Source organism: Taudactylus pleione, unplaced genomic scaffold (genome assembly GCF_031769625.1).
Source record: "Taudactylus pleione unplaced genomic scaffold, aTauple2 ptg000906l, whole genome shotgun sequence".
Classification (NCBI taxonomy): domain Eukaryota; kingdom Metazoa; phylum Chordata; class Amphibia; order Anura; family Myobatrachidae; genus Taudactylus; species Taudactylus pleione.
Window position 1 is genome coordinate 249,043 of NW_028285307.1, and position 9,679 is coordinate 258,721.

Sequence of the window (9,679 nt, forward strand, 5' to 3'; positions counted from 1 at the left end):
GATCATAGTGCCAGAATGTATTACTCTGCACCCACAGGGACAGGGGCTCCAAAGGGATCCCGTCCCTGTGATATGCCCATAGAGCTGCTCGGGCTACTGTGTATGTACAGTTCTGCTGACTGCCATTGCTGGGGAGGATTCCGGGGGATCCCTCTGCTGGCTAATTATGCATTGTATAGGCCATAGACTACAACAGGCTAACACCATCTTCAGATGGCTATAGCTGTGGAGGCCAATCTCCGGAATGTTCTACCCTATTGTGTTTCTTTCTACTTATACTTTCATCTACTCCTCATACGGGCTCCTAACACCTGGTTGCTGATTCCATGTTACTAATTAGAGTGCTACAATCACTAATGCAGCAATGTATATAAGCCCTGTCCTTGTCCTGCATTGTACTGTACTGTAAGTCACTGGTTTCTTGTTCACTTATTTGTCTATGTACTTTATAAGGTGCTGCAGAACATTTGAGGCACCATATAAATATAATAATAATAATAATAATAATAATAATAATAATAATAATAATAATTATTATTATTATTATTATTATTATTATTATTATTATTGTTAAAGTTGATAAATATGGAGGCTATGCATCCCCCATCTATGGGGAAGTGGCTGCCGGCAGGAATGGAGGGATCACAGCAGGTATTGGAGATATATGCTGCAGTCCCTCCTTCATACATGATACTAAATATTTGCAGTTATCCCCTAAAACGGCTGTTATCAGAGAATAAAGGGCCCCAATGTACCTTAGACACTAATGTGTCCTCATATACTGTCCATTCAGTCACCCCAAACAGCTTCTCTCGGGGAGCTAGGTACCAGGTGACTTGGCCACACCGAGCGTATTTCTCGCTCTAAATGTGCCCATTATTTGTACAAATAAAACAACAGGAGGTGACAAAATGACATTGGTAGATTACACTGATCAATTTGAGGTGCGACTGATTCTGAATCTGTAGGAAGTTCTGCGTTGCTGCGGCCGAGGCTTTTTCCAGAGACTCCGGTCACAGCCCAGTAACTCTAGAACACTGAGCGGTTTTGCTGCATGTGCGATGTGAATAAGACTCAACATTTTTATATGCTAGGTGTATGAGGACACAAATGTATAACTGCCAGTGAGAATGTGCCTTAAGAAACACTTACCTATTGCAAAACATTTCCAGAAGGTAGTTCTTCATCATCATCTAAATATAAATTAAAAAATATTACAAAAATGTTATTTTTTTCTATTTTGCATTATTGAACTCTAAGGTCTCATTCCCAGCAACATTATTTTCATGTGGTTATCCTGATTGAAGGGTATGGAAAAGCCATATACAACCTGCATATAAAATGTTGCCCTCTATGACTCTGTTCCAACCTTCATGTTATAATTAGAAATGAGGGAATTTCTTTGAAGGCGAATCTCACATCAATCTGCAGAATTTTTTTTTTTAACATTTCTGATAAAGTCTCCAACTTTAGATACAGTAGACATAACAAATGTAGCTAAACATTGTAGTACCTGTATATGCCACCCTTAGGTAAGGATGGAGACTTATACTGGCTGTGTACCCACAGATAGGGTCAGTGCAATGTAGTCACCTGGCTCTGTGCAGCAGGGAGGCATAGGGCTGGAGAGGCGCCACCACATTCTCCATTCGCCACATGCCTGCTGAGATTTTGTTACCAGTGGGCACCCGGATGCTGCTTCCCAGCAGCTGGAGTTCACTCCTGATCCCTGCCTTTGGGCTCCTGCAGTGTGTGTACAGAGAGACGTCATAATGTATCTCCCATAGTACTGAGAATGAGGAGCTGTCAGATGGCAGTGGGAGCAGGAGCGGGGCTTCAGGTAAGTACAATATTATTTACCTGTGCGGCATAATGTGTAAGGGGCATTATTACTGTGGGCATAATGTGTAAGGGGCATTATTACTGTGGGCATAATATGTAAGGGGCATTATTACTGTGGGCATTATGTGTAAGGGGCATTATTACTGTGGGCATTATGTGTAAGGGGCATTATTACTGTTGGCATTATGTGTATGGGGCATTATTACTGTGGGCATTATGTGTATGGGGCATTATTACTGTGGGCATTATGTGTAAGGGGCATTATTACCATGGGCATTATGTGTAAGGGGCATTATTACTGTGGGCATTATGTGTAAGGGGCATTATTACTGTCAGCATGATGTGTAAGGGGCATTAATACTATGGGCATTGTGTAAGGGGCATTATTACTGTTGGCATTATGTGTAAGGGGCATTATTACTGTGGGAATTATGTGTAAGGGGCATTATTACTATGGACATTATGTGTAAGGGGCATTATTACTCTGGGCATTATGTGTGAGGGGCATTATTACTGTCAGCATTATGTGTAAGCAGCATTATTACTGTGGGCATTATGTGTAAGGGCAATTATTACTATGGGCATTATATGTAAGGGGCATTATTACTGTGGGCATTATGTGTAAGGGGCATAATTACTGTCAGCATTATGTGTAAGGGGCGTTATTACTGTTGGCATTATGTGTAAGGGGCATTATTACTGTCAGCATGATGTGTAAGGGGCATTAATACTATGGGCATTGTGTAAGGGGCATTATTACTGTGGGCATTATGTGTAAGGGGCATTATTACTGTTGGCATTATGTGTAAAGGGCATTATTACTATGGGCATGATGTGTAAGGGGCATTATTACTGTGGGCATTATGTGTAAGGGGCATTATTACTGTCAGCATTATGTGTAAGGGGCATTATTACTGTGGGCATTATGTGTAAGGGCAATTATTACTATGGGCATTATATGTAAGGGGCATTATTACTGTGGGCATTATGTGTAAGGGCAATTATTACTATGGGCATTATATGTAAGGGGCATTATTACTGTGGGCATTATGTGTAAGGGGCATTATTACTGTCAGCATTATGTGTAAGGGGCATTATTACTGTTGGCATTATGTTTATAAGGGGCATTATTACTATGGGCATTATGTGTATAAGGAGAATTATTTCTGTCGGCATTATGTGTAAGGGGCATTATTACTGTGGGCATTATGTGTAAAGGGCATTATTAATGTGGACATTATGTGTAAGGGGCATTATTACTGTGGGCATTATGTGTAGGGGCATTATTACTGTTGGCATTATGTGTATAAGGGGCACTACTATGTTGTGTAATGTGAATTAGGGGCACTACATGCAGTGCACAGTGAATAAGATTGCTCTACTCTGTGGCATAATGTTAATTGGGGGTATTATTGTGTGGCCATGTCCCTTTTTTGAGACTGTCCCTTTATAGAAATTCAGAGGGAGGGCACAAATTTAAAGTTTTCAGGGTGCTCGAAGACACCGTAGCACTGGCCCTGCACACAGATTTATGTCTATGTGAGAAGATCTCTAGGACTGTGATGAGCTGTGCTGTTATCAGTCTGTGGTGTTCTTGTACTGCAGGTACTCAGAGAGAAAATATACCAGTATTCACCTACAATTATAAGTTGTTCCAACTGACTTAACTCCTGCATACAGTATACTGACTCTGCTTTCTTATCACAGGTCTGTCACAGATCATTGCATTTTGTGACTCTTGTCTGCCTCTGTACAAACACATATACTGTATGTACCATTTATATATTATTACTATAGATATCATGGAGTAGTACAGGCCAAATTCTGTAGAGGCGCGAGGAGAATCTGCTTATAGTAATATCTGGCAAATGTGATTGAATCTGCCTCATAGAATATTCTCTTTGCAGAGAGTGACTGATAGTAGGTATTAAATAGGAGGCATACACATCTGATATATATTATATACATACCACTATACAGTACTTTCATTTACTTTGTGCCCTTTTTTCAATCATAGTACAGATATGTCCACTTCCATCTTTGCTATCTTGGCAAATCATGCCAGGTATGGCTTGAGTTGCATACCCGCAAATGGGTATGCATGCTGCGTCGCACCAGTGACCCACTGGATTGCATGATGTGAAAGCAGTGCATGGCATGGTGTAGTATGGCACATGCAGCCATGCCAAATCGCAATGTGCAATGCATGGGCATGTTTGCAGCCTGAGTGGCAAGGATGCAAGAAGACACATCTGTACAAGCGATACTTGTTGGCTGGTGGAATTAATAATTCGAATTGATATCCTCAGCTCCTAGAAAATGTAAAACATGACCTATTATGTTGATTAATTACAGTTAAGCTACAGATCCTGAACTAAAATAAATTGTATTTTTATTAAGACAACAAAAGATGTTTAATTTACTTTTAAAAGAAGATGCAATGGTTCCATAGGCCATGATCCATGAGTAGTCAATGCTGAGATGTCTAAAGGGATCTGTCGGGTGCTGGACAGCATGAGAGCTGATGCCGCTGCCAAGGTTATACTCTACCCAAGAGTATCCAGATCCAGGGATTGTTTTCCACTCAATGTCTTTTGGAGACTTCCCATCAATAGTAATTCCAGGAACACTCGATGTATCGGCTACTATAACAGCCAAATTAGTATCAAAATTCTCCTGTCCAATGAGGTTATAGGCAAGGTCTAATGAAAAAGTTCTGGGTATGCTACATAGGAATGAACCAGAATTGCTAATGATTTTATTTGCCCCACCAGTGCCAAAGAGCATAACTTCAATTTCACACTCACTTTGTATGGACAGTGGAGCAGAGTGAGAGACATTAAACTGTATCAATTCTCCAGCTTTCACCTGTTCCACTACTTTTTTTTCACCAGATTGGTACTGAATGAAAGTGTTTTCAGTAGCCATAACAAGGACAATGTCATAGTTAGGCTGGAAGGACAATTCTGGAACAAATAATGAGGTTCCCCAACTTTCAACAGGAAGGAGCTGCTCATATACATGGGAACATCCTATGTTATTTTCAGCACACGTGTGCCCTACTATGACAGCAACAGGATGACTAGATATTACCTTAGTGCCCGAGAGATCATCTTTACTCTGAATTTGGATAGCTTGGAATGGCTCAAGGATCACTGTCATCTTGTTGCCCTTTAAGTAATTCTTCCCATTATAAATTATAGAGCCCTTTAGATAGATTTCAACAGGTGTTTGATTTTCATATGAAACCACAAGGAATTCTTTGTATTGATTTTCTGGTCCCTTCTGAGGGGTAATTATATAATATTCATGTCCAAGCTGATTTACTGGGTAAATGAAACTCACATCACCACTATTGTGTCTATAATTACGAGACATCACAGTGACATCGGCATCAGCTGTAATCACCACAGTTTGTGGAGATGTCTCTGTACCTTTCAGCTCTGTAGATAATGTGATTGGAATTCTTACAGTTACCCCTTTCCCAACCATCACAACTTTACTAAAATTAGATTTGGTAACAGTGATAGAAACGGTGGTGATAGGTGAGGTGCCGGTCACCAGAAGCTCTCGCTGTGGAGTCTCGGTAGAGTCACCATTCTGTAGAAGGGCTGTGATAAACATTCTTCCAAGAGAAGTAACTTGGTCTTTAGAGCCTGTAAATAACAATGATATTGACACTGACATTTGTCATCTCTTTAGAATATACTGTACCATTATACAAACTGGCTCAAGAAATGGTAATTATTACTTTCTCTGTGTAATAAAGTGACATTGCTTTTATCAGTTAATTTCATATTTAGTAAAACATTTACATGTAACAGGGAAACATCATTTGGCATGTGATCCACAGTTAGTAGTTGAAGGTCTCCAGGCTTCACATTTAGTTATTAGCTAATCTTACCAAAGCTTCAAATAAGAGCATAACATTTCTACTTGGGGACATTTTGCAAAATGAAGAAAGCAAAACATTGTGGTAAATTGTGATATAAGTGCAAAAAACAGAAACTCACTAAAAATACGGAACTCAATAAAAATAGTGAATTAAGGCCTGGTGCCCGAATTGTTGAATTATTATTATTATTATTATTATTATTATTATTATTATTATGCAAATAAAAAAAAGATGGCACTCAGTAGCAGTTACAATAAACCAAGTGTGTGTATTCTGCAAACTAACAGTAGGGTCCTCTATAAAGCTACTGTATCATAGCTTAATATTCGATAAACAATAATAATAATATTAATAATAATATTAATAATTATAAAAATTATTTATAATTGATAATAAATAAATAATAAAATAAATAATAAAGGATCTGAAACATTGCTAGCTTGCACAATATATACACTTTGTTTATTGCAACTGTTCTAGAGTGCCATATTTTATAGACAGACAGACAGACAGACATTGGATTATTGTAACTGTAACTGAGTGCCATTTTTTTTATTTGCGTAATATAAATAATCCAACAATTCTGGCACCAGGCCTTTATTCACTATTTTTAGCAAGTTCCTGTTTTTTTGTCGTTTTATCACTATTTGCCACAACGTTTTGCTTTTATCACTTTGCAAAATGTCCCCAAGTAGATAGATGTCACACTTGTGTTTGTTTGTGGAGTTGGACTGGGGTCGCTGGTCGGAATGATTTCTGGAGTTTAAAAACTGGATGGTCTTATAGAGTTACAGCTAAGAAGATGTAGTCTGAAGCTGAAGGAAGCTGAACAGTACTGAGGAATTGGCTGAGATCCTGAATAGAAGTACGGAGTCTAACACAATGGTGGTCTTAGTAAAAGGCCCCCGCAAGGGAGTTTGGGCTTAGCTATGTATGAAATGCAGGTTGAGGTCCTCTGCTTGGATTTCCTTGTACTGGCAGCTGATGATTTATTCTCAAGGAAGGAACCAGACTGGATGACGCCAAGATGGATCCAGACTGGATGGCACTGAGATGGAACTGATAGTATAGTACAGTGGTGGCGAACCATGGCACTCCAGCTGCTGTGGGACTACATAACCCAGCATGCACTGCCACAGTTTTAGCATTCCCTAACAGCAAAACTCTGGCAGTGTAGTCCCACAGCATCTGGAGTACCAGGGTTTGCCACCACTGGTATAGGATATGGGACAGGAGACAATAATGCAAGATATCAGACTGGAACCGATGGTCTGATACTTATGTTGAGACATAACTATATTAAAAAACAATCTGTATGCATAAAAATTTATTAAATAATAAACAATAATAAAGACAAAGCCATAAATTAAATAAACTAAAACAATGAATGCATAAATCTAATAATATCACATATAAAATTCTCTATAGTCAGATTCACAATATTATATTCCCATTATATAACAAAATGGTATTCAATGATAAAAAAGAGTTGATCAGACTCTCTGTATATGTTGTTAAATGGGAGTAATAATTCCAATACAAAGCAGCTATATCTTAGCAATCTAAAAGTCAAGTGTTAATGTTGCCAGTAACTAATTCCAGATTGTAGTTTAATTGTATCCACATAACTGATACTGTTTCAATTTAGTATCTGTTACAAGTTGCGGTCACAACTTGTCTCCTTCAAGCTGATTACCCAGTCAGGACGGGGTTACTTCGGTTCCTTCTGTTGCTAGGCGATCGGCACGCCTCAGGAAGTGATGTACAGGGTTGGACTGGCCCACAGGGGTACAGGAGAAATCCCCGGTGGGCCCCACTACCTGAGGGCCCTACGACTTCTCCTAATGCCAAGTTTATGACACTTGAATTATACATTGTTAATCTATTACAGAGTCAGTTACCTGGAAGTGCAAGAACATGGATGTACAAACCATGCACTGTTCTATCGTTGTTGTCTGTAGGCCATGTTCTCTATAATGGTAATTCTCTGTGGTTGCTGGCCAAACATTTTAAGCATGGACGCCTACCAATGCCTTCTGACAGTGGGCCCATCATGTCCCAGTCCGACACTGGTGATGTATCATCCTCAATGCAGCATGATTGGTCAGTCCTCTTATTTGTATACACTGGACTTTTGCCACCTCGCCGACTATAGCATTCCTGTGGGTTTACTTGGCTTAGCATCACGAGCAGTATCCTGTCGTCTCTGCTGGAAGAATCTCTGTCTCTCCAGTTCTATCTATCAGCTGCCTCCAGATCCTGTGGCCTCTGCTATGGCTCCCTAGCCACACCATCAACTCCCGTACTATGCTCCAGCTTCCTTATTACACCTGTGGCTTCATAGCTGCACTGGCAGTAACGGACCTCCAAGAATCAGAATTCTCAGCAAAAACTTGCTCAACTTGTACACAAACTTGCTCAACTTGTACACAAACTTGCACACAAACCGGTACTCTAACTTACGTATTGTCCATCAGGACTTTGGATGCTAATTTGTATCAACCTGTATATAAACTTGTACTCCAATTCCATCAGAACTGTGGATGCCACTTTGTACACTAACCTATACACAAACTTGCACAACTTGTACACAAATTTGCAATAAAATTTATGTACTGACATCAGGACTTTAGACACAAATATTGTACACTACTTTTACACTGCTTGTACACAAACCAGTACTCAAATCTGTGTACTAATTATCAAGACATTGTATCTGGTTCACTGCTAAAGCCACAACATCAACTCTCAAAGCCAAATCAATTGTCAAACTCTTCAGCATCAGCTCCAAGCTGCACCATCGGCTCTCAAAGCCAAATTAATTGTCAAACTCTTCAGCATTGACTCCAAGCCACACCATCGGCTCTCAAAGCCAACTCAATATTTACTTCTCCTCAGCATGGGCTCCAAGCCACAACAACGGCTCTCAAAGCCAAATCAATTATCTAACTCTTCAGCATGGGTCTCAGGCCACCTTTTCTACTTTTATACCCATATTCCATTCCTACTGTTGCTCTCACATCAAATCCTTTTGCTACTCCATGTGAATTGCTACTACCTCAAGCTATAAGCCCAAGCAGCTGCCTAAGTACCAGTGAATGGATCCCAGCTCTAAGGGAACAACGGGTGGTTGTTATTGGCAAAACATCTCGCTAGCCTGGTTCTAGACTTTTCACATGGAGTAAGCATTGGATATCACAACATTATAGTCAGCTCAAAAAATACAGTTTCAGAGTACAGTCATGGAACAAGGGCAGAGCATTACCCAGGCACTTGCAGCTCAAATCCAAACCCTAACCCGGAAGGTCCAGGATCTTTCTCTATGGGTTGAAGAAAGTCAACCTTCTGCAGTATCTTTTTCTCCCAGAGAACCCAAAATTAATTTGCCAGATTGGTTTACCAGAGATCGCTGGCAATTCCTTCATTTCTGCCAAAGCTACAAGTTATATTTCAGGCTCCATCCTGTTTCCTCTGGGACAGAATCACAATGAGTAGGACTGGTTATCTCCTTTCTCCAGGGAGATCCACAAACTTGGGCCTTCGGGTTGCCCTCTACTCATGCAGCACTACAGTCAGTTAATGCCTTTTTCACTGACATTGGTCTAGTATATGATGACCCGATACACCTGCTTTAGCAGAGTCCAAGTTACGTTCCCTTAAACAGGGTCAGGATGGAGCAGAGGACTATTCTTCTGAGTTCTGCAGATGGGCTACTGACTCTAGATGGAATGATCCAGCATTGCGCAGTCAATATTGTTTGGGCCTTTCTGACACCATTAAGGATATCCTCATCCAAAATCCTCCTGCTGACACATTGGATGACCTCATGCAGAAGGCTATTAGGATTGACCAATGTCTCCGGCAACATAGACAGGAACAAAAGCTCCCAACAAGGTCTCCTCACTCTCTTTCATGGGTTCCAACATCTGACCCAGAGGAGCC

At 40.2% G+C, this 9,679-nt stretch overlaps 1 pseudogene; it reads right to left on the reverse strand.

Annotated features, from left to right (window-relative positions):
- Window positions 1-1,152: 1,152 nt before the first annotated feature.
- On the reverse strand, window positions 1,153-7,921 carry LOC148473843 (peptidylaminoacyl-L/D-isomerase pseudogene; annotated as a pseudogene).
- Between the last annotated feature and the right edge of the window lie 1,758 nt (window positions 7,922-9,679).